The sequence below is a fragment of the Hypanus sabinus genome, chromosome 11 (genome assembly GCF_030144855.1).
Source record: "Hypanus sabinus isolate sHypSab1 chromosome 11, sHypSab1.hap1, whole genome shotgun sequence".
Lineage (NCBI taxonomy): Eukaryota > Metazoa > Chordata > Chondrichthyes > Myliobatiformes > Dasyatidae > Hypanus > Hypanus sabinus.
The window spans coordinates 39,595,888-39,620,353 of NC_082716.1; the positions used below are offsets into that span (position 1 = coordinate 39,595,888).

The window sequence follows — 24,466 nt, forward strand, 5'->3', positions numbered from 1 at the left end:
CAACCCAGATAAAAAGAATGATAAGTCTCTCATCATCCCTGCTGTCCCTTTCACTCACACTAAGCCAGTGAACAAAGCATTTTGGTCCCAAATGAATCCAAAAGTCATTGCCAGTGCACAAAGCTTTTAAAAACATTTTGCCAGTGCAATAGCTGGCTTTACTCTGAAATCAAAGCTCCCTTTTTATTAATTTGAGACTGATCATTTGCTGGAAAATTTTAAATACAGTATGTTTTTGATTTCCCAGGAATATTTGTAGAACTAGAGGAGTATCTATTAATGAGAGCATAATGGCTTGCAACTTTAGGCTTCCACATCATCTTATTGCTCAATTCAAAGAACTTCGAAGATGTTCCTTAAAATGTGCAGAGCACAGTCCACGTGGAAAAACTAAATGCCAAGAATCAGAGACCTCATCAGGAAAAGAAACACTGTCAAGAAATGCCGCATTTTACTTTGTCTTGGCTTGGAAATGCACCAACAGATATATAAACTTACACAAAGAATTGGCACTAATGTTCCCACTACTAAGAGGAGCAGACTGAAAACCACATTTTGCTTATTGCAGTAAAACCTCTGATTAGGGGAGATGCCTGCAGCATTTATAATTGCAGCTGGAAAATAAATGTAAATATTACTAATGTGCTGATCATGTTTCCAGCTAACAAATAGATGCATTCAGATTGGATTTGTAACTATCACTTTTTTTTAAAGCTGTAATATTAAACCACAAAAGCAAAACACTAGATTTCACTCTTGTTAAATCACATTATTTTTGACCTTATAGCGAAGAAGCAAGAATACAAACTCATCAGCGGCAGAAATTTACAAGTTTATAATCTGCATAAGGCAAGGACTGATTAGGGATCATAAGTGTGGGTTTGTTTGTGGGTAATAATGTCTGTTTTGATTAAACATTTCTGACGAGGTGACCAAGAGGATTGACAAAGGAAGCAGGGTGACCATTGTCTGCATGGAGTTTAGCAAAGCCTTTGATGGGGCCCAGCAAGGTAGACTTGCCCAGAAGTTTGGATCACATGGAATCCAGGGTGAGGTAGCTAATCGGATGCAAGACAATGGTGAAACCACAGATGGAATATTGTGTGTGGTTCTGATTTCCAAGCTATATGAATGAAGTCATTAAGCTGGAAAGAGTACAGGAAAGACTCAAGAATATTACTTGGGCTGGTGGACTGTATTAAAAGGATGGACTGGCTAGACTATATATAATCATGAAAAGGGTGAATGGCCACTGTTCCTTTCTCAGGACAGGGTGAGAGGCAACTTTGTTTACACGGTGTGGTGGATATGAGGAATGAAGTAGCAGAGGATGTGGTAGAGGCCAGTACAAATACAATGTTTTACAGGCATTTAAACAGTTACATGGATAGGAAAGGTTTAGAGGGAAATAGGCCAAATACAGATGGATAGGAATAACTCAGACTGGCATCTGAACAAATTGGGCCACGCTGTAGACCTTGATAACGTCATGTCAAGATCTTCAATAGGATAATGAAATGCTGAAAACCAAAACTTGTAGTTATCATGCTATACAGCAGTACTGTTCTACGAGTCATGAAGGCTCTTCTTAAGAAAGTATGATACTTTTGATAAATTCTTGTTATGTATTTTCTATTCATCATGTACAGTTTTACTAACCAACATAATTCTAACTAGGAGTTGCCACTGTTCCACCAATCATGCTTTTTTAATTAATAGAAATTAATTTTTATATAGGTTTTGTGATTTAGGCATACTTTTGTTAACATAGTTAAATTGCATCTTATCACTCAAAATAAAGAAACATTTATGCACTAACATTCACAATCAGATGACATTTCAAACTGTTTTCAGGTTAATTAAATAGTTTTAAAGTGTAATATAAGTATTGAAGCATGTTATACGAGCACAGCAAACCTTCACAAACAACAATATGATTACAGCCATTTATTCAGTCTTCATGATGTCCACTGCAAGACAAATACTCATTAGAACTCTACAAAAAAAACTCCTTTCTTGTTTCAAGATAACGTCATGGAATATCTCCCATTCAACAGAGCAAGCTTATGTTTTCATTCAGAAGGCAGCCTCTCCCTCAGGAATGAATTCCACCAGTCTGTACTGGAGTATCAACCTTGTACTTATTTCAGCTCAGCTTCTGAACTGGGACTTGAACACACAATCTTCTGACTCAGAGGCAAAGGTACAAACAACTGAGCCAGAGCTACCACCTTGGTAAATATTAATAGGGGTTCCTATGTCTGATTATCTACAAATGATTAAAAGCTCTACAAATTGGAGTGAAATTCTAGAGGTAATCACACTGAGATTATAAATTTTCTATACACTGACAGAGATAGAAACATAGAAAACCTACAGCACAATACAGGCCCTTCAATCCACAATGCTGTGCTGAACATGTGCTTACTTTAGAAATTACCTAGAGTTACCCATAGTCCTCTATTTTTCTAAGCTCCATGTACTTATCCAGGAGTCTCTTAAAGTTGACACTATCGTATCCGCCTCCACCACCATCGCCGGCAGCCCATTCCACGTACTCACCACTCTCTGCGTCTTTTAAAAAAAAACTTACCCGTCATCTCCTCTGTATCTACTTCCAAGCACCCTTAAAACTGTGCCCTCTTGTGTTAGCCATTTCACCTCTGGGAAAAAACCTCTGACTATCATGATGAAGATATGGAGGCTTGTCTTACTCTCTCCTAGCTTGCTTAATGTTCCTTAGACTTTCCTCAAATTCCAAAGGTTTTGACTTGAGCAATACAATTTTATTGTTTATTTGTGGGGATTGGCTTTCAGTCATGGAACTGCTAAAGTAAATCTGACAACCAAACATCAGAATTTTAGGAATACAAATTCAAGTATGCAGCTCATCTACAGTAACCAAATGTCTAAGTGGTCATAAAAATTGACCTTATTATTCACCATTTGAACATTTTGCTAGTTTATTAAACTCTTCACACCTTATTCAACATTTTTTTTACAGCATGGGTTTGTGTGTGGGAAGTCATACATGACAAACCATTTGGAGATTTTTGAAGAGGTAACCAAACACATAGCCAAAGGATACAACAGTGGATGATATCTGTCTGGACTTCAGCAAGGCCTTCGACAAGGCCCTGCATGATAGGTTGGTCTGAAAGGTTAGGTCTCGTGGAATCCAGGCAGAGATAGCTAGGTGGATTCAAAATTGGCTCAGAGGTAGAAAGTATAAGATGGTGGTTGAAGATTGTTTCTCAGAATGGAGGCTAGTTGTGCACCGCAGGAGTCAGTGTTGAGAACCCTATTTTCTATTATTTATATAAATGATTTTGATGTGAATGCACAAGGCATGATCAGTAACTTTACAGGTTAAAATTACTGATAGCGAGAAAAGCTATTGTAGATCACAGGGTATCATGTTTGGTTAGGGGAGGAGGTTGAGGAGTGCAAATGGATTTCAACACAAGGAAGTGTGAGATGTTGTATTTGTTAAATTAGACAAGCATAGGACTGACACTATGAATGGTTGGCATTAAGGAGTATATGGAACAGAGGGACCAAGGGTTACAAGGCCCTTCAGGACACAGGCCTTCATCAGTCAGGGCACAGAGTATAGGAGCTGGGACATTATGTTGCAGTGTTATAAAGTCACTGGTGAGGCCACACTTGGAGCACTGCGTACAGTTTTAGATACCCTGTTATAGGAAAAATGTGGTTAAACCAGAAAGAGTACAGAAAGGATGTTGTCCAGACTAGAGGGCCCGAGTTATGGTGAAAGGTTGTCAGTGTCAGGTCTATTTCTTGTAGCATAGGAGAATGAGGGGCAACCTTATAGAAATACTTAAAATTATGAGTCTTTTCCCTGGGATGGGGAGTCCAAACCAATAGAGCACAGATTTAGGATGAGAAGGAAAAGATATAAGAGGAGCAAATTTCTCTAGAGGGTGGAGAGTATATTGAACGAGCTGCCAGAAGTAGTAATTGAGGCAGAAAAAATAATATCATTTAAAAAACACTTGTATAGGCACATGGAGAGGTGGGACTAAAAGGGATAAGGGCCAAATGCAGAAAAGTGGGACTAGCTAGGTGGGCGCCATGGTCAGCATTGACTCAATGGGCTGAAGGGCCTGTATCCGAGCTATACTGCTCAATAACGCCACAATTGTTATGTTAGTGATATCCACAATTTGGCTAACAAACTGCAGAAAGTTGTGAAAAGTGTCAAAATAACAAACAGAATGTATGGCCAATGCAGCAAGATACAAATAATATGTAATAATGTTATTTTAAAACTAAGATTAAAAATACTTTTAAGTGTTTGTAAATTAAATGAAATGAGAAAGTGGGAAGGGCAAGACAGATATGCATGACCCTAAAATTATAGGGAAATAGAAATGGTCCACAAATGCAGATAGACTATTGATTTTGACTCAATTTTATAAATGAACAACTGGACAATTGTAAGTCTATGTAAGAGACTAGTCAAGAGAATAAGTTTGAGTGCTTTTGAACAGCTAATTATAGGAAGCTACGTAACCTTTCTAGTTTGTTAGGATTGAATGAGAAAGGATTATTTCCAATTATGATATTCAAATAGTACAGCTTTTTCAGCAAAGCTGAAAGGGTTAACAAATAATCTTGTGAGGGTCTTAATGATTTTGATAGGTCCTGATGAAGTAGTCTGTGGGTTATTGCTTCTATTAACAGTACAATAATAATAAAAAAGATATATATCAGAGAGAAAAAAAAACCTAAAGAGCATGAAAACAAAACCTAAATAAATGGCTTGTGTAATGAACCTGATGAAAGCCTATTCCTGTTTTTGATTCAAATTGCAGACTTCATGATAAAAAAAATACCCATTGTTTGGTTCTGCTAAAAACAAAGAATTCTAAGCTTTTTTGCCATTTAGCTAATTAATAATGTGCTTGATTAACACCTTTGGCTCTGGTTATGAAGGTGGATAAATTTATACTTGCAAATTAGCACAAGGCAACAACAACAATCAATTACTACTCTGTTGTCAGTGCTTGTATCAGCCCTTTTCAACCTGTGCATCTGTGCCATAAGCAGGCTTGCTTCACCCTGAATGCAGGAAATTCATCAGCACTGATTACCTTGCTCTGCTCATGCAAGCACTGATGATCAGGAAAGCAAATAGAATGCTCATAAGCAGTTTGAACTTACTGAAATGTTATTTCCAGACATGCCATAAGTAGACCAAGCTGAACAACACTGAGAATCATAGAGCTAAACAGCAAGAAATAGGCCCTTTGGCCCAATTTGTCGATACTAACAAAAAATACCTACCTGAGACAATCCCAGTTGTCTGCACTTGGTCCATATCCCTCTAAACCAGTGGTTTCTAAACTTTTTTGGTTTGGTTTACTGCCCACCCCCCACCCCCCCCCCCCGGCTTCCAGACCATAACCCCAGCACTCCTCTCTCCCTTTCTAGCCATTAGTTAAAAACTATAAAGAATTTTGATTTCCAATACGCAATAAAAGAAAATGGGAACAACAAATTCAAAGCAGTGACAAATAATCAAAACTTTTTCAAATCAGTATTATTTAATTACAGTGAAAATAATTTTTATCCACAGTTTTAGAGCGTACATTAGTAGTCCAACCATTCACTACTTCACTGCTTTTTCACCTTTCAATGAGATGGGTGGGCTTGGTGCAGTGATATCAGCTTCTCAAAATCAGGCTGAATGTCACTGAGATGGAGACTCAGATCCTCATGTTTAGTAACATACTGTCTGTTTCATTGATTTGTAAGAAGTTTGGCAACTGCACTGTAACCCACTCCACTAGAAATTACACACACAAAATGCTGGTGGAACACAGCAGGCCAGGCTGCATCTTTAGGGAGAAGCACTGTCGACATTTCTGGCCGAGGACTGACGAAGGGTCTTGAACCGAAATTTACCTTGTGATATGAAAGAGGGGCTACTGATGGATGGGTGTTTTTCTGACTGGAAGACTGTAACCAAAGGTGTACCAGAGATCAGTCCTGGAACATCTGATGTTTGTAAAAATATGAAAATTACTCAGATGAGAACTTAGGTACAGTAATTAGCATGTTTGCAAAAGACACAAAAATTGATAGTCATAGATAATGAGAAAGGTTGTTTAGATTTGCAGCAGGTTATAGATCTGCCAAAAAGTTAAGACAGAGTGGTGGCAAGTGGAATCTAGTCCAGAAAAGTGAGGCAAGTTGAATTCTGTTAGGATAAATAGAGTAAATCCCAGTGTTCTTAGGTTGCTGTTATACAGAGATGCCTTGAGATGTAAGCCTACAGGTGCCTCAAAATAGGGTATGCATAGAAGGCATTGCATATGCTTGCCTTCATAGGCCAAGACATTGAGTATAAGAGTTGGGACATAATACTGCAGCATTACAAAATATTGATTAGACCACACTTAGAGTATTATGTTCATTTCTGGTCACCACACCACAGAAAGAATATGGTAGCAATAGAAAGAATACAGAAGATGCCTGCATGTTACCTGGAATGAAGAGCTGTATTTATAAGGAGAGATGAAGTAGGCTGGCTTTATTCTCACTGGAAAGCAGGAGGCTGACGAGTGACCTTATTGAACTTTGTAAGATTGTGATTAGCAGAGATAGAGTGGATAGTCAGCCCTCCCCCCTCCCCCCCCCAAAGCAGTAGATTTTAGAAATAATGGACACAGGTTTATGGTGAAAGGGGAGGAAATTAAAGGAGATTTGAGGGATTAGTTTTACCACAGAGATTAGTGGTTATCTGTCAGGAGCTGCCAGAGTAGGTAGTGGAGGCAAGTACAAATACAATACTTTAAAGGCATTTGAACAACTACTTGGATAGAAAAGGCATAGAGGAATACAGGCCTGATACATGCAAACAGGATTAGTGTAGATAGGCATCATAGTTGGCATGAATGAGCTGGGTTGAAAGGGCCAATTTCTCATCTATGCAGCTATAAAATTAGATAAAGATCAGGAATCTGAAAACCAATTGCTTTGATATTTCTCAACAAATTCACCCCCACAAATCCTCCTAAGAATACAATGTTTATGTAACCTTTACTGTTGATGAACCCTCGGACTCTTTAATCATGGTTGTTTAAATATGACATCTCAGGCAAAATGCCAATAAACCATACTCCACCATTTAGATGCAAAGATTCTTTGAACTTCACTTTAAGGGCAATTTCTAGCTGAGAAACATGTAACCTAAAATAAACAGCTTGATTACATGTAGGTCATGCTTTTATCTTTTTATAAACACTATTGGGAGTATGCCCTTGCACCTGGAATTGCCTTTAACTGACCTTGGCTTGTTCTACAGATCACCTTTATGCTTGTGTCCTAAACCTAACTGGTTAACAATCAATAAACAGCTTCAAGGCAATTCCTACCGCAAGGTCAGGCTCCCTATAAAAGCAAGTCAGCAACTTCAGAGTAACATCATCGAAATGCTAAAACTGATGTGCGATCCATTTTATCCCATCGGAGCCTTCTATGGATTCACCCCTCATCGACATATCAAGCACAGATCTTTCTGAACACACTGATTTTAATGATTACAGCTTATTTCAAGGAATTGGGATGTTAAAACTGAACTATGGAATAATGGGGGAGCAAAGAAGTCAACAATAGGTTCAAACTCAGGACAATATTTTGGCTGGTCCGCGAGACAATTTTCTAAATTAAGCAGTAGTAATGGTAGTTAGTTCAACAGAAAGAACAAAATAAACAATGTCAGCGTACTCTTTCATTCAGAGAAGGAAGAATTTTTTTTACTCAGTTTCAATAACTTGCAGGATATAGAAATCAATTGCAAGGCCGGTATTAATTACCCATCCTTCAACACCCCTGAGAAAGAGATGGCGAACTGTCCTCTTGACAGCTGGACTTCCATAGGAGGCACTATCATCTGCCCACCTAAACTGTGCAGCATTCAGGAATCATATCATTGTGGACCACCACAAAATCAAAACCTGAGATCACCTGCAACAGGTAAACAGAGGTAACTCAGAAACAGCAAATGGTTTCCAGAAAGCTGCATGATTTAGATGGAAATTCAGAGATGCCTCCTTGGGAATTCAGGTCTTTTTCTTAAACATAAAAGTCAAGAGTATGGAAGCAACTGTTAAAAAAGCCAGGGTTACTTGCCTTTAATGGGACACACTAGAGCATGGCTTCCTAACCTGACATCCATGGATCTGTTGCTTAATGGCATTGGTCCATGGCATAAAACAGGTTGGAAACCCCTGCACTAGAGCAATGTTGTTCAATCAAGGAAGCTACTCAAACTTAGATAATGTCAAGTGGATGAAGCCATACCTATTCATGCAAATAGTGAGTGTTCTATCCACTCCAGATTTGTTTCTGCAGCTTGTGAAATGTATTGTGAAGCCATCATTGAAGTATTTTTACCAAAAATTACTTTAGTCATAACCTATACAGTAAATACAGTTGGGACATATCAGTATCCGCATTTACTGTACCAAGCAATACATTTTTTTACATTACTCGTGTCTTATTCAATACTCAGCTTCTGGCTTACTCAGCAGCCACAGTATTCAGTTGTTTGTACAGTTAAGCTTCTGGTGAATGGTGACCCCAGTATGTTGAGAGTGAGGAATTTCAGTTATGGTAAAGATATTGAATGCACGCTCTCCTTTTGAAGTTGCTCACTGCCCTTCTTTTGTGGTGCGAATATTATTTGTCACCTATCAACTTGTGCTTGGTAGTTTCACTATACAATTATGTATAATTACAAGTGGTTTTATCAAATGTTTTGAAGGAAAAATGGTTAGACTTTATGAAAGGAAGGAAAATCATTGACTGGAGCTGGCTATGCAGAACACAGTCCTGAACAACTCCAGTTTTGGGTGACTGGCATCCAAAATCCACATCCATCCTCCCTTGTATTGGATATGACCCTAGACATTTGATACGTTCATCTAAATACCCAATAACTTCTTTAGTCCTGATGCAGGGCTTTGACCCAAGATGCAGACAACTTATCTCCTCCCTCAAATACTGCTTGACCCATTGTGTTCCTCCAGCAGACTGTTGTTGGTCCAGATTCCAACATCTAAAGTTTCTTATGTACCCAATAACTTCAGTTTTCTATTGAAACCATACTTGAACCATTGCTGACTTTGCCAAAGGCTGTCACTATGACTTCTCTGCTAGAATTTAGCTGTTCTTCACACATTTGGCGAAGGTTGAAATGAGATCTAGAACCAAACTGTTCTGACAGAACCCAGTAGGAGCTTTAGTGATCAGGTTATTATTCAGAATGGGTCACTTCATATCACTGATAATGTATTTGATTTATTTGCTAAAGGAATGGTCATTGAATCAGAATCATTATCACCGGCATCTGCCATGAAATTTGTTAACTTACTTTGATAAATCTTGATCTGCTTCTCATAGATAGGATATACCAGGGCAACTTTTCCTATTGCTGTTTCATTGCTAGTTAGACTTTCAACTAGGTCCTACCTTGTCATATGGCTAGTCTATGATCACAAGTCTGGACTTTCTGATGCCCACACCAGTGTTTACTGAGGCAACTCCTGGCACATATCAGCCTCCAGCACCCTGGGAAGTCAATGCCTCAGGTTTGTCTTCTGTGGTGGTGATTTTTTAAGTAATAACCAAACAGAATTGTATGGCCTTTTGCCTCTGTAACAGCAATCCAGGCAACTCTAACAAAAGTTGCTGTATCTGGCCTGCTGAATGGCAAAGAGGCCTTTGACTCAGTAAGTACACTGGAAGGTATGGGGGGGGGGGGGGGCACTGTCTCTGTTTTGGGAAAATACAAAGTAAAACAGTACTTGTATGCCAAAAAAGTTCCTAAAAGTAAACACGCTTGCCTGATGGGTTTGTGTTAAAGGCGGTCACATACAGCACTCACATTCATTCCAGGGTTATGCTGAACTGATTGATCTCAACTCAGGTCACTGAACGTAGGGAACTATATCAATATTTGTATTTTTATAATTAGCTTCAGCACTCCTGCACTTCAGAGGGGGAAAAAATCAAGCAGTTCTCTTTCTTGGCCACCATCCAATTGTCCCTGCTAGATAGAAATTGAGTATCAGGACATTGATTTGGGAAAGACTAGAGTTCAAGCTTCACACAGACAAAAAGGCCAACCATAATCAAGTTTAGCTGCAGAAGTAACATCTGGGATACCAGGGGGCTGATGACTATTGTGTAACTTTACCTCTACCATATATTCAATAGAAGAAAAAGAAAATAAAGAATTTGGAAATTCCAGAAACTCTTAGTATTTGTGAACCAATAAATGAAGTGGATTCAGTTTTAAAGTCAAAAAGACTGGAAAATAAAATTGTTTCCCTTTTTTTTCTTTAAATTAGGTATGAAAATGATGGGAGTGTATTGAAGACAGGATTCAACTTGATGATATCACCAATAATGGAGTAATGGGCTCCAATTTCCTTACTTGAAGAACCCCGATCATGCTTCCGGTAAGTTTTTCTCCTCTCCCTTCCCTCTTTTTCTATTCCTCACTCTGGCTTCTTACCTCTTCTCCTCACTTTCTATTGCCTCCCCTTGGTGCCCCTCCTTCTCTCCTTTGGTTGTGGTTGTTGTGCATAGTCTGGAGGGTTGTCAGAGGTTACAGTGGGACATTGGTAGGATGCAGAACTGAGCTAGAAGTGACAGATGGAGTTCAACCCAGATAAGTTTGAAGTGGTTCATTTGGGTAGGTCCAATTTGAAGACAGAATATAGATGGTAAGACTTTTGGCAGTGAGGAGGATCCGAGAGATCTTGGGGTCCATGTCCATAGGACACTCAAAGCTGCTGCACAGGCTGACGTTGTTAAGAAGGCATATGGTATTTTGGCATTCATCAACTGTGGGATTGAGTTCAAGAACCGTGAGGTAATGTTACAGCTATACAAGACCTTTGTCAGATTACATTTGGATCACTGTGTTCAGTTCTGGTCACATCACTACAGGAAGGATGTGGATACTATGGAGAGACTACAGAGTAGATTTACAAGGATGTTGCCTGGATTGGAGGGCGTACCTTATGAGAACAGGTTGAGCATACTTGGCCTTTTCTCCTTGGAGTGACAGAGGATGCGAGTTGGCCTGATAGAGCTGTATAAGATGTTGAGGGGCATTAATTGTATGGATAGCCAGAGGCTTTTTTCCAGGGCTGAAATGGCTAACACAAGGGGACGTAGTTTTAAGGTGCTTGGAAATAGGTACCGAGGGGATGACAGAGGCAAGTTTTTCCATACACAGAGTGGTGGGTGTGTGGAGTGCACTGCTGACAGCGGTGGTGGAAATGGATACAATAGGGTCTTTTAAGAGCCTCTCAGATAGATACATGGAGCTTAGAAAAATAGAGGGCTATGCTCTAGGGAAATTCTAGGCAGTCTCTAGAGTAGTTTACATGGTTGGCACAACATTGTGGGCCGAAGGGCCTGTAATGTGCTACTGAGTTCTAAGTTCTTTCTCCCATGGTCCACTCTCCTGTCTCTATCAGATTCCTTCTCCTTCAGCTCTTTACCTTTCCCACACATTTGGCTTCACCTATCACCTTTTAGCTAGACCTCCTTTCCCTCCCCTCACCTTTTTTATCCTGGCATGACTTTCCCCCTTCCTTTCTGGTCCTGAAAAAGGGTCTCAGCCTGAAATGTTAACTGTTTATTCATTTCCATAGATATTGACTGACCTGCTGAGTTCCTCCAGCATTTTGTGTGTTTTGAACTGATGACGCTTGTTTTGGTTTTGCCCTTCTCTTTTAATAAACAAACTTTTGGTGTAGTAAAGAAAATTTCGAAGAGCATTGTTTAAAAATTCAAACTTTCCAGTCCAAATTCACACAGGTGGCAAGCCAACAGCAGGTTGAAGCCACAAAACCCGGCAACTACAGTTCAGGTAATTGTGCTTGCTTTAAAAATATCAGGGAAAGGGATATTCTAAATGCCCACATGAGTGACAGGTCATTGGTCATGCTACTAACTTAAGTTCACTCAGTGGTTATACAAAAAGGGCTTGCATTTGCACAGACCTGTGCTCATTTCAAGGACTGTTTTGATTTAAGGGGGAAGGAAAGCTGTAGCTTTTAAAACCCTTTTAGTTAGTTTGATCAGTTTGTAATTTTAAAGGTGGGGGAGGAGTAAATCAAAGGCTAGTATTGTGTCAGAATTCTTCGAACTACGACTACTCCCTCGCACTTTAGTACTTAAGAACATTTTAGAAAATAGGGATTGGCTTTCCAGGGCTGTCTGAGGGTGTGCAGAGGACACTTGGTGCTGAGCTTGCAGTCATGTGGTGAACGTAACTGAAGTGCCCTGTTTCTGCTTCTTAGTTTTAGACCCAGGCTCTTAGCTCAGGGGGGAAAAAAAAATCATTTCAACCTTATAGTTCACCTCTTTTAAAAAAAAAAATCAGATATTTCAAAACAAATCTTATCCATACAAGAAAAAGAAATGAAAACATTATAGTCAACCTAATTCCGTCCTGCTCACTACAGCCCCATATTTAGCTAAAGAGCTGAGGTGGTTTGCTGAGGGCACAGGAGGGATAAAGGTTGTTGCTGGGCCAGTGTGTGATGGATTGCACAGGCAACAAGAAAGATTTTGATCTAAGAAATTCACTGGCTATTTTCCAGAAGATACATTTGGAATGGTGCCTTCTTGGGCTCTTCAGCTCAAGCCTATTAGCAATTGTAGGGTCACAAGCAACTATAAAGCACAAACCATGGAGGTCAGAGTATGCCTGTGTCACTGAGTTTATCCTCAGTTTTTCTATCTCTGAAAGCTTACACACTAGTAACTAGTACCTGTGTCACTCTGAACTTCACTCACTCCAGTTCCTGCACCACTGTGAAGTTATCCACAATTTCTGCTCATTCAGGACAGCTGGATAATTTGGCACCTGACTGGCATAAAAATGTTTCCAAGGCACACCTTCTGGTGCGCTTCAAACAACATCACATCACTCTTCCCCCTCTTACCATAGTATAATTATGTCCCTTTTGCAGAAGTACTCATTATTTACCGTGAATATTTAGAGCCCAAGCCCAATTGCCTGTCCTGAGAAATACAGCAAGCCCATTTACTAGAGACCAGTAATCTCAATGGGCCTGAAAAATACTTTTCCCAGGTTTCATTCCCAGGAAATGGCATGAGGCCAGCAGGAGCCCAGAAATAGTCCTAAGAAATATTATCTCCAACTGATAATCTCTCTGATCTTAAATGAAGCCAATCCAAGATACCCTATAAGATTAAACTAACTTTGTTAACTTCTGTAAGAAATTAATTTAGTATTTGAACCTGAACATCTATTGGCCAGTTGATCAATTTTCACAATTGTCAAAAGTCAAAAATTTCCTTCTGACATAATTCCAAGTAATGGTATTGTCCTCGAAGTATTTCAACACTAAATTAATTTTTAAATGAAATAATTAAAAATGGTGCTGTCAAATAAAGCCCTCATAGGGCAGTTGACAAGCACTTCCACCACATGGAGGGTCCCTGTTCTTAAGTGACCTGCTTTGGCTGGGAAGGAAGAAAAAAAAGCTATTTTTAACCTTTTTATAGCTGCAGTAAATCTTATTTATTTAGTTCACCACAAGTTTTAACCCTGTCATGCCACCAAACCTACTTTCAATTATTTCTCTACTTCCTCTGATAATCTTGGCAAAGACAGAATAATCTGCTAAAAAAAAACACATTCTTTAAAGATATGGTTTGTTCACATTTTCCAAATTCATTCCTGAGTGCCCATTCTATAGACAGTTGAACAATGAATGATTTAATTAATGCAAATTAATTAAAAGTTTGCTTACTAAGATTTGCTCCCAGGACTATAAAGAATAAGGGCAGTAGATCTGTCAAAAATATTAATCTTACCCTTACAGATGCTGCTTGACCTATTGGGTATACCTTCAACATTTACTGTTACTATTTACGAGAAAGCCAAAGGGTGATCCATTGTAAACTTTAATAAGCCCTGGATTAAATTACTTTACCATGTATGAACAGAAACCCAAAATCAGCAAAGTCAATCCCAAGTATGTCAATGCATACAACAGCAAATGGAGAAACATACATGTGTTATGTTTGAAGAGTCTGCACTGAAAATTTATTTTAAAAGCCTGCTGTTCACATAGGTCTCACTGACCTGATGCAAGCCTTTTCAAATGTTGCTTCATATGATCTTACTGCATTACTGTAAATTAGGAATTTTAATTTTTCTCAGGGAGGGAAGTGCAGGGATTAAGCAGATTCCAGTACACATTTTCAAAAAAAAATGCAGCCGTGTAAAAAGTATACTTTATATTTTTAATTTCCTGTGCCAAGCTTTGACCATTTTTTTTTTGAAATCGTTAGATATAAATGTTGGTGTGAAAACCTCCCACTCTTACAAAGTACAATGATTCCCATTTCAGTTTCGCAACAGCTGTTTGTAGATGTTAGCCAGACTGGACCTGGATGGTAAGTCACCATTAAATTTGATGAGTATTCTTCACAATTCTTTTTTAAAACACACAAATATTTACAGTGTAGTGAGGATTCACATTTGAATACCTTTGATGCACAACATCCATGTTGAAACAACACTGCACAAGGGACAGGTGTCAATTTTCCGCCAAACCGTGGGCAGAACAGCTGACATGCATGACTTCACATCGCATGCCAGTGATAATAAACCTGATTCTGATTCCTTTTATTTGATACTTTGTGACAAGAATCCTTTTGTATTAAATAACAATACCAACAAGTTTATCCCAGTCAGTAGTCTTAAAAGTGAAATTTAGTGTTTTTATATTTTATGTTTCCATACAACTCAGAAAAAAGCCATTCAACCCATCAACCTAATGACAACTGTAATTGTAATCCCATCAAAACTATCTTCCTGCACTCTATTCTCTCTCATATATGACTATTAACACACTCAATTCTCCCACCAGCCACCTTCACTAGGGGCAATTTACAGTAGGCAATTACCCTAACAACCAATGGTGCAGAGAATAAACCCCAGACAGTCAAAGACAGAATGTGCAAGCCACGTAAAGACAAAACCAGAGAATAGAATTGAACACAACGCAGGAACTGTGAGATAACTGTAGTGCAATGGTTGTGAATCCTCCTTCACTTCCATTAACGTTGAACATAAGTTCATAGCAGAGTAGAAAAGGAATGATTTTCTGGTTACTGTAACTAGACTTGGTTTATGGAAGACCCCAGCACCATGATAAAATTGAACAGCTTATTTTCTTCCGAAGTCTAAAACAGCCAGCTCTGATAGGACCAGTGTTGCAGATGGCCTTCACAACCTTGTTGCTGATTCAGAACATGCGTCATTTACAAAACACATTCATGCCACAATATTGTAATGTCATCAATATACTGAGGACAAATTAAGTGTGTCATGTCTTCAGTGGCTTCCATGTGCCAGTGTGACATTCACAAAGGTGACCATGGTACACTTTTCTGAACAACATTATGCACACAATATCATTCAGCTGTATTTACTAGCCAACTTCCTTGTGAAATTCTGCTGCAAATGTTATAAAAACACTATCACGTGATATAACTTCTAGCCCAAAGCCCTAAGCTTGTTACTGGGAGGAATGCCAACTTTTCTGTATAGAATAAAGAAATCTTTTCCACTTATCTAACAATCTGATTTTACATTTCATCCAAATGAATAGCTTAATGGCAACTCCTTTGCTTGCATCTTCAGAAACAGCTCTCTTTCCATCTTTAATATCTCTATTTTTCCCTCTCAGGTTCTTTTGAAGACCCTGACCCGGAGTTACATGCTGATTTCGGTTCTTTGCGGGAATGGGACCTGCTCTTGGGGTTTCACTACTGGCCTTTATTTGATATGCTGAAGATGCGGCCTAAGAGCTTCACTCGCCTTTGAGGGTCCAAGATCTCGTGGCTCTGGAGACAGGTGGACTGAAGGTTAGTGTCTGCAGGAATCTGGTGTGTCGTGGGAGATGGAAGACCAAAAGCAGCGAGCTGGCTGTGTGCCCAGAGACCCGAGTTCTTTGGGCACAGAGTTCAGAAAAATCGATGCAACAGACTTTTAACATCATAAGTCAGCGAGTTGTTTATGTCTCCCCTCTGGCTGTGAAACGGAGACACACCTTCCTCCCTTATTAAGGATAGAAAGCGCCTATGGTATGTCAAATACTGGGTGAATGAGTAGTCTTTGGGGTACTGCAAGTCTGTGTCTTTATTGGTGCTTTGCTGCACACTTGAGTGCTCAGTAGTGGGTATCGATGGTTTTTAATTGCTGGTGGACGAGAGGGGATTCTTGCTTTGCTGCTGTTTATGCATGAGGATGGAGCTGGGGGGGCTTTGGGGTTCTAACATTTAGCGGTCATTCATTCTTTGGGGGCACCGTTTTCGAGGATGGTTGCGAAGAAAATGTATTTCAGGATGTATACTGTATACATTTCTCTGACATTAAATGTACCTTTGAAACCTTTGAAAGCATTCTGACAACTTGGTGTTCCTTCATCACCATAACGGATAAAAACTTGCTGGGGATGTGAGATTACAGTGAAAATATTGAGGTTGAAATTTGTTGCTACCAGTTGCAAGGCACAAGTGATAACACACTCTGCTTGCTTATTTTACGGCACTTAAAATCTTATTTTCCATTGACTTTTTGGGAAGAGATTTGTAACTGATTGTTATAAAGGAAAGCAATTTGCTATTGTTCATTTTGCACTTCTATCAAAGGTCAATTTCACTCCCAATAATCCTGACATTTGGGTTTCATCAGTTAGGCAACGTTTCAAGCCACTGAAAACTAAAGTTAATCAGGCCATTGTGATTATTAGCCATAGAAACTAAGTTGACTTTTTTCTAAAATGCAAACTAAGCTTATTTAAAGACAGGATCCTACATTAAATGGAAACATAATCTATGTTAAACTGGTAGTGTTTATTATCATTTAACTGACTGACTTCAAACACAGAACTTATTTGATGGATTGAAACAGCAAAAAGTACTTCAGACACAGGAACGCCTATTCCGTATGCATTGGATGGCTAATGTTTCTCCCTGACTTTCAAAGTTATTCCCATAAATTCTGTTACATAAGATAAATATGCAAAAGTCTCTTGGACCTTAAGATTTGCCAGCTGCAAAAATACTATACAGATGAGTTCCTGTAACTGAAGAGTTGCCTGGAGACCTGGGGAGTTCTTCTGATATCTATTATGACCACTCTGTGCATCATGTCATTTCAGAGTGCACGAATCGCTTTTAAATTAAAAGCCATCATATGGCAAGCAGTGGAATGGCAACAGCAGTAAAGAGGCTCAGTAATAGCTCACATCAAACTGCGAGGTCATAAAACCAAAACAGAATTTAAAATAAACGAAGGCCGATTTAACTCCCAAGCATGTGCAAGGATTATCCGCATGCAGTACGAGGTTGACTCTAATGACCAGGACCCAGTCACATAGCTTTCCTATTTCCCTGTGTACAAATAGGGCTGTTCAGCAATGGAAAAGGAGGAGATGAAAAACTAATCACAAACTAATTATAACCTTATGGGACACAGTTAAATGACGGTGTATCAATATGTTTGAATGGCTTCATGGAAAATACAAATATTCCAAAGGAAATCACTCATGATGTATTTATCAGCAACTATATGTTCAAATATGTCTACTGGCAAAGCCCCTCTCTGTAATCTCCCTCAGTAATCTCTTGGGTATTGCCTCTCATAGGCAACTATGTGGCCTTTTAGCAACAGATATCCTTAAGAGGGAAGAAGGGTTATTCTTTAAACCTTGTCATGTTGGAACCTGGGTGGCAACTATAATAGTTTTTGATCTTGTATTTTCTTGTAAACTAGGTCTCCTTTGGTTCCCCAACTACTGCTTCTTCCCACAAACACGTCACTGCTCTCCCCAAAAAAGCCAGGAAGCTCCTCAAGTCATCCCCTTATCCAGCTCCCTGCCCAATTATTGGCTGGGGGGCTTCCAAAAGGTTCCTGGATGCAGTGTTCTGCCAATGGATTAGAGCTCTTGATTCAAAGTTATGGTGGGATTCAGGAAAATATATTTAGCACGGCTCAGTCTATGGACTACAATTGGTTTATCTCATCCCAGCATCACTGCTTAATAAAATTGAAAAAACTATACTGACAATCGCCAAAATCCTTTTACCAAATGATTAAACTTCCAATTAGTGGTGCAGCAATTTGTTGACTGACAATCAGATGTCATCATCTGGCAGGGAAAGAGTTCAACCTCAGCAGAGTAATACAATGCCTTGAATTTTGCAATGACAAAATTACTATAAAGGAGCTAGTAAGACCGGAATTACTATGAGAGACCTCAGGTTTGCCCCATCTACCATCAATGCTGCACCCATTGACTTAGCAGTGGCAGAACTAATTGAAATTACTACAATATCTAAATGCCAAATTATACCAAAAGGCGCAAATTTGGGAGATGTAAATGATATGTATCAGCTACATATGGAATATATTGTAAACTGGGGGGGGGGGGGGTCTCCACTCATAGGCCAACATTTAATCCTAGATATCTGCCAACTTTCTAAAGGCAACATCATTGGAAATTTGCCAGCCATTATTATAAATAAATCTGACTGGAATTTTTTCTATCCTTAGGCTCTGTGCAATGCATCATTCTGTGTGTGAAAACAATTGAAAACATTAAAACTTTACAAAGTAAACTTAAAGCCAAATTTGTTGAGAATTGACTGCTCATTTCTGTAAAGAAATTGGAACATGGGAAAATGCTGCACACAACAAGGGATTGGATTGAATGCAACAGGAAAAAAAAAGCGAGACTATGCTTTGCTCTTTATAGCTCAATTATATACCAATAAGATATCTACTATTCAGTTCTCAACACAGTGCTATGATAAACTTACTATGAATAAGGACAATTTCCACATCAAATCTTTTTACAAAAAAAGACAGGCAATGTGTGAACAAAATTCTAAAAGGGGTCACAACAGACTGAAGGGGAATAGAGTCGTTTTAAAAAAAAGATCATTGTGCTGGGATTTACAAAGAATCCACTGTTCTTGCTGCCCACTCAGCTGAGTTTCCAATGCCAGCCTACATTGTACCATTCACCATGGCGTTGGCCGGGTGCTCTGTGGTATGCCTGCCTCAAATCTCTGCTGGTTGTAGGAGATCAGTCTCCTTTCTACAACAGCCTTCTTTGTTTGTGCAAATAAGTAAAAAAAAGAGGGGAGAGAAAAAAAAACAAAGGATGGGAGAAAAAAAACAAAATAGAATAGAAGACAAAATTTACTGAATATAGCCCCACACTTGCAGCATATTTGGAATTAAAGCTAGCATTCCTAAAAAAATGGTATTCATCAGATAAATGCTGCTCTCAGCAATATGATATATAAAATTAAAGGAAAAATACAACATAAGAATACATTTGATTTATATATTCTCCATTAAACTTGCAGTATTTATTTTACAGAAATGAATGGAGAGTATATTATTGTCTCTCAACAGAATATTTTATTTTAGCATCATCTTGATGTAACTAAAAAGTTACATGTAAGCCCAAAATAGTTGTGTCCTGAAGTCCAGCTTGTTCAATAAAACAGCACTAATAAGTGTGAAGTAAAAAACCCAGCGAATACTAAATTTGTTTGGTTGCCCTCTCACCCTTCTCCCTCAAAAATGGATATCCACAATCAAGATGTATGAGTAACTCACACCCATTTACTGGAATGCAGGCAGCATGCCAGTTTTGAGTCGAGTGTAGCATCCAGCCAGCATTACTACACTTTTGAATAGCTGGACACTTCAGCAGGGAATCAATATCTTGAATGACTACACAAAGGGAAGTTTCAATTAGTCTATGGCTCTTAAAAGAACGGTGCAGTGTGAATGGAGCAGGTAGTTGAGGGATTTAATTACTAAGGTAATTGCACAACATGAGAAAAGGTGGCTCCATTGGAGACCTTAATGGAAGCAGCAAACTGTCTTGCAGCTACAGGAAGACAGGAGTAACTTCAAACAAACACTCAGAAGAAACCTGATAACCCAGAAGTCAAGAACCAAGGACCTTCATACAAAATAGATCATAATCTCAAACATCCTGCACTGAATCCAACAGCAAATCCACATTGTATCAAGTAGACAATTGGCTCAATTCACCACACCTTCACCACTAACCTACCAATTATCTATTTTATCATCACATTTTCATGCACGTAGCAAGTCTGCCAGCCACACACTCTGCATCTCTCATCCTGCACATTCAGCCAGATGAACAACTGAAAAGGTTGCATAAAGCCCATTTATTTTGTGGTGGTGTTTAATTTTGCATTGTAGCCAAGAAAATGTTAAGGATGTTGCTGTGTAGGAGGGAAACGGGAATTGTACCAGAACTGAGTCCATCATATAATACTCTTACAGAAGCAGAACTCTAAAAGCAAAAGGGAGAATAAGGAAAGATGCAAGGCGAAAAGGGCTACCTGGTTTTTGTCTTCCATTACTCTTCTCCCTTCTGCTTCTTCTCCTCTGATGCTCTTATATAGCACCTTATTCTTAGTTAGTATTTATAAAATGATATGTATACACATTTTTTTCTTTTTTTAAAGTACAGCATTTGAAGAAAATTAGATGATTACAATTCTTGGTGTGCATTCTGCTGAATCCTGGAGAACACCTCCAGGGTGGTTATAACTCAGAAGCTCTGCTTTGAAAACGTACAAGTCAGTTTTCATGACACCATGAATTTCATTATAAATTAAAATAAGAATTATTATCGCTGACCTATACGACATGAAACTTGTTTTGTGGACACATTACAGTGCAAAATCTGAAATTGCTATAAATTATGAAAATGAGTAAATAGCACAAAAGTCAGAATATGAGGTAGTATTTGAGTGTTCATGGACCTTTCAGAAATCTGATGGTGAAGGGAAAGAAGCACCAAGTTTTAATTTTTATTGTTTTGTTCTCCTTTTTCTATAGCCTAGTTTAATCTCTTCTATTAAAACATTTCAACTACAAAAGACCTTAAAGTTTTGTGACAGCATCAGTAATTTATGCTCCCATTAATATGATCCAGTGCAATGAACCTCCTTCCTCATTGTATAGTAGGTGACCTGCTAGAGTTGTAATTATTTTGAACCTGCCTAATTGTTATTCCAGTGATAAGGGTCAGCTCACAAGAATGGTATATAAATGGTGAAGAGTGGGGCAAAAGGCAGAAAAACAAAAAGGAAAATTATAATTCTCCCCCGTTTGCAATTGGGATTAAAATTAGGGTCTCATGAACCTCAGGTACAAGAAATAGAAGCAAAGATGAGGCCATTTGACCATTTGTACCCAATAAACCATTTACTCAGATAAGGTTTTGGTTTACCTTAGTACTACTTACCTTGTATTTCAAGTGCACTGTCATTCAACCATACATGGTCTAAACCAAACTAAGTTCCTCAAGAACCAGGGTGTAAACACAATACATCTATCACATTCATTGCAGGGACTGGCAGTCAGATGCCTGGCAATGCCCATACCAGATGGTGATACAGCTGGTCAAAACACTTTTCCGGATACTCTGGTAGAATGTGGTTAGGATGCAGGTGGGGAGCCTCACATGCCTCAATCTGCTCTGGAAATGGTGAAGCCGCTGTCCTTTCTTGACTAGAGAGGTGGTGTTGAGAGACCAGGTGAGATCATCTGTGATGTGCACTCCAAGAAACTTGGCGCTCCTGACCCTGTCCATGGAGAAGCCACTGATGTGCAGTAGGGTGTCATCAGCCTGCACCTTCCTGTAATTTTCAAGCATCTCTTTAGTCTTTTGTCCACATTGAGACTCATATTGTTGTGTTCATACCAGTCCACAAACCATTCTGCTTCCTCTCTGTATGCCAGCTCATCATTGTTGCTGAAGAGGACAACCACTGTTGTGTCACCAGCGAATTTAATGAAGTGGTTCAAGTTGGATCTAGAAGTACAGTCACGTGTCAGTGGTGTGAACAGCAGGAGGTGCCAGTGCTCATCGTGAGGGAGCTAGAGATGTTGCTGCCAACATAAACCATCTGAGGTCTCTCCATCAAGAAGTTCAAGATCCAATTACAGAGGGAGGTGTTTAGAGCCAATAGGAAAATTTACCCACCTCTTCTGAGGAGTGATCACAATGAACACTGAACTAAAGTCGATGCACAGCATTCTGGTGTAGGACACACCATTCTCCAGATGGAACAGGACTAAGTAGAGGGCAGAGGCTATTTCATCAGCAGTGGATCAACTTGGGCAGCATGCAGACTGTTAGGACTCCAACATAGTGGGAAGGCAGGATTTAATGCAGTTCATGACCAAATGCTCAAAGCACTTCATTATTATTGAGGTCAGTGCTACTGGGTGGTAGTTTTTAAAAGGCAGGTTACTGTCGACCTCTCAGGTACTAGGCACCCTAACCAAAGGAATGATCAGCCTTTCATCTATCCTATTAAATTCTGTATATTACACCTCGCATTCTTCTAAGCTCAAGATCTTGAGTATAGGCTGTTTAATCTCTTCTCATATGACTTAAGTAGGGGAAGCATGATGACATAGCAGTTAGTGTAATGCTACTGCAGTGCCAGCAATCACTGATCAGGGTTCAATTGCCATCACTGCCAGTAAGAGCTTCAATATTCTCTGGATAACCACAATAACCACATGATTGCTCCAGTTTCCTCCCATATTCCATAGATGTACAGTTAGGGTTAGTAAGCTATGGGCATGCTATGTTGGTGCCAGAAGTACCTTCTGGTACAATCCTTGCTGATTTGAATTGATGCAGGTATCTATCCCAGGTATCAACCTCTGCAAACTTCTCTGCAAATCCTTCCTTCACAGACTTGATCTCACATCGTCAGGTGGACAATATTCCACTGGTGGTCTCATTAGAGTCCAATATAACTGAAGAAGGAAGCTTCTATACTTATACTCAAATATTGCAGCCCATCTGAAAAAGACCCTTTCCCCTCAATTAAATCCATGAAGTCAGAGCCCAGAGATCAACAGTTTATGTTCTATAGTTCACTATTGTTTCTATAATATTTTATATTTCAAGTATTTTAAAATAGATTTGCAATGCTACCAGTCCAAAATTGATTCTCCAATTCTAGAGCCATCATTAATCATGAGGCAAGGACGAGAAATATATTTAAATGTAGTATAAATATGATCTGATTCATTTATTGGTGTTTGCAAGGAAATGCCAAGACGTTTCCTCTTCTAATAACAGACTGGAGAAGCCATCAACTTTACAGCTGCAAATAAAGCAGTTAAAGGATTCCAAGCACAGCTCCCAATGCGTCCCTTTTAATCCAGTTCTTTAGAACATAAGGGCAGATTATATGGGTCATTGATCAGACTGTAAACCTGCAGGGCCTTCAAGAGCACAGTCATGAGCATGAACATACGCTTCATCTCACAGGAGTTCATTCCCTGGAACAGATTACCATTACCCTGCTGCTACTGCATTCCTCCTGACTTTTCCTGCCCTCTCTCCTTCCAAATCATCAGCAGCTGACTTCCTACAGACCTCTACTGATTGCCCTTTCAGAGCACATGACAATTAAAAAAAACACTTGCTAAGAGAGTTGACAGATTGCATTCAGGTATTTACTTATTAGAATCTGGACCAGCAGTTATTGTCTATTCCGATTTTCACTGATAGGATGGAAAGACCATGAAATGCTTGCCTTTGCTGGCCAGGACACCAGTAGAAAGTCAGAAAATCATGCTGCAGCTATATGAAACTTCCATTAAGCCACACTTGGACTATCATTTTGAACTTTGGTCACCCCATTACAGGAAAGAGAAAATATGCCAGCTGCGTATCATAGAATAAAGAGTGAGGACAAATCAGATTAGTGGTTGTGAAGATGTTTCCAAAAATTGAATAACCTTCCTGATAGCTAAAGGTACCACAGAATCTTAGAAAACTGAAACAAGGAAGAGGCCAGTTACTCATGATCCATATGCTGCTCTCAGGAGAAGTCACACTCACATCTTTCATGTGTGTTTTTTTTTCCACTAGGCATCTCTCACTCCTGCAAGTTCATGTGAATCTTTTACCACTGACTAAACAGATGACAGAGCCAAGGAGGCTGTCAAATTCTCTGCAGATGAAGCCTGAACAGGCCTTGATACTCACTGGGAAAGGTCTCTTCCAGCATTTCCTGGAAATTCATTGCAAGACCAATTTAGTTTTTAAGCCACATTATTTTCAGAGACTTTAAAATCCTTGGCTTTGCAAACACAAGAAACTACAGATGCTTTGCTTTCCTAAATAAAGACTCAAACTTTTCAGATTAAGTGTCTTCATTAGGAATTCCACATGTGAAATAAAAGGGTCTATAACCATTTATGTACAGGACACCAAATTTCCCATTGAAATAAGGTAATGCTATTACATAGAGCACTGCTGTCAATCCTAGCCCAAATTCA

General features: G+C 39.1%; 1 protein-coding gene across 1 annotated transcript in view; it reads right to left on the reverse strand.

Annotated features, from left to right (window-relative positions):
• plpp3 (phospholipid phosphatase 3) overlaps positions 1-24,466 on the reverse strand; it is a 132,147-nt gene that overhangs the window by 79,005 nt on the left and 28,676 nt on the right. The window lies entirely within an intron of this gene.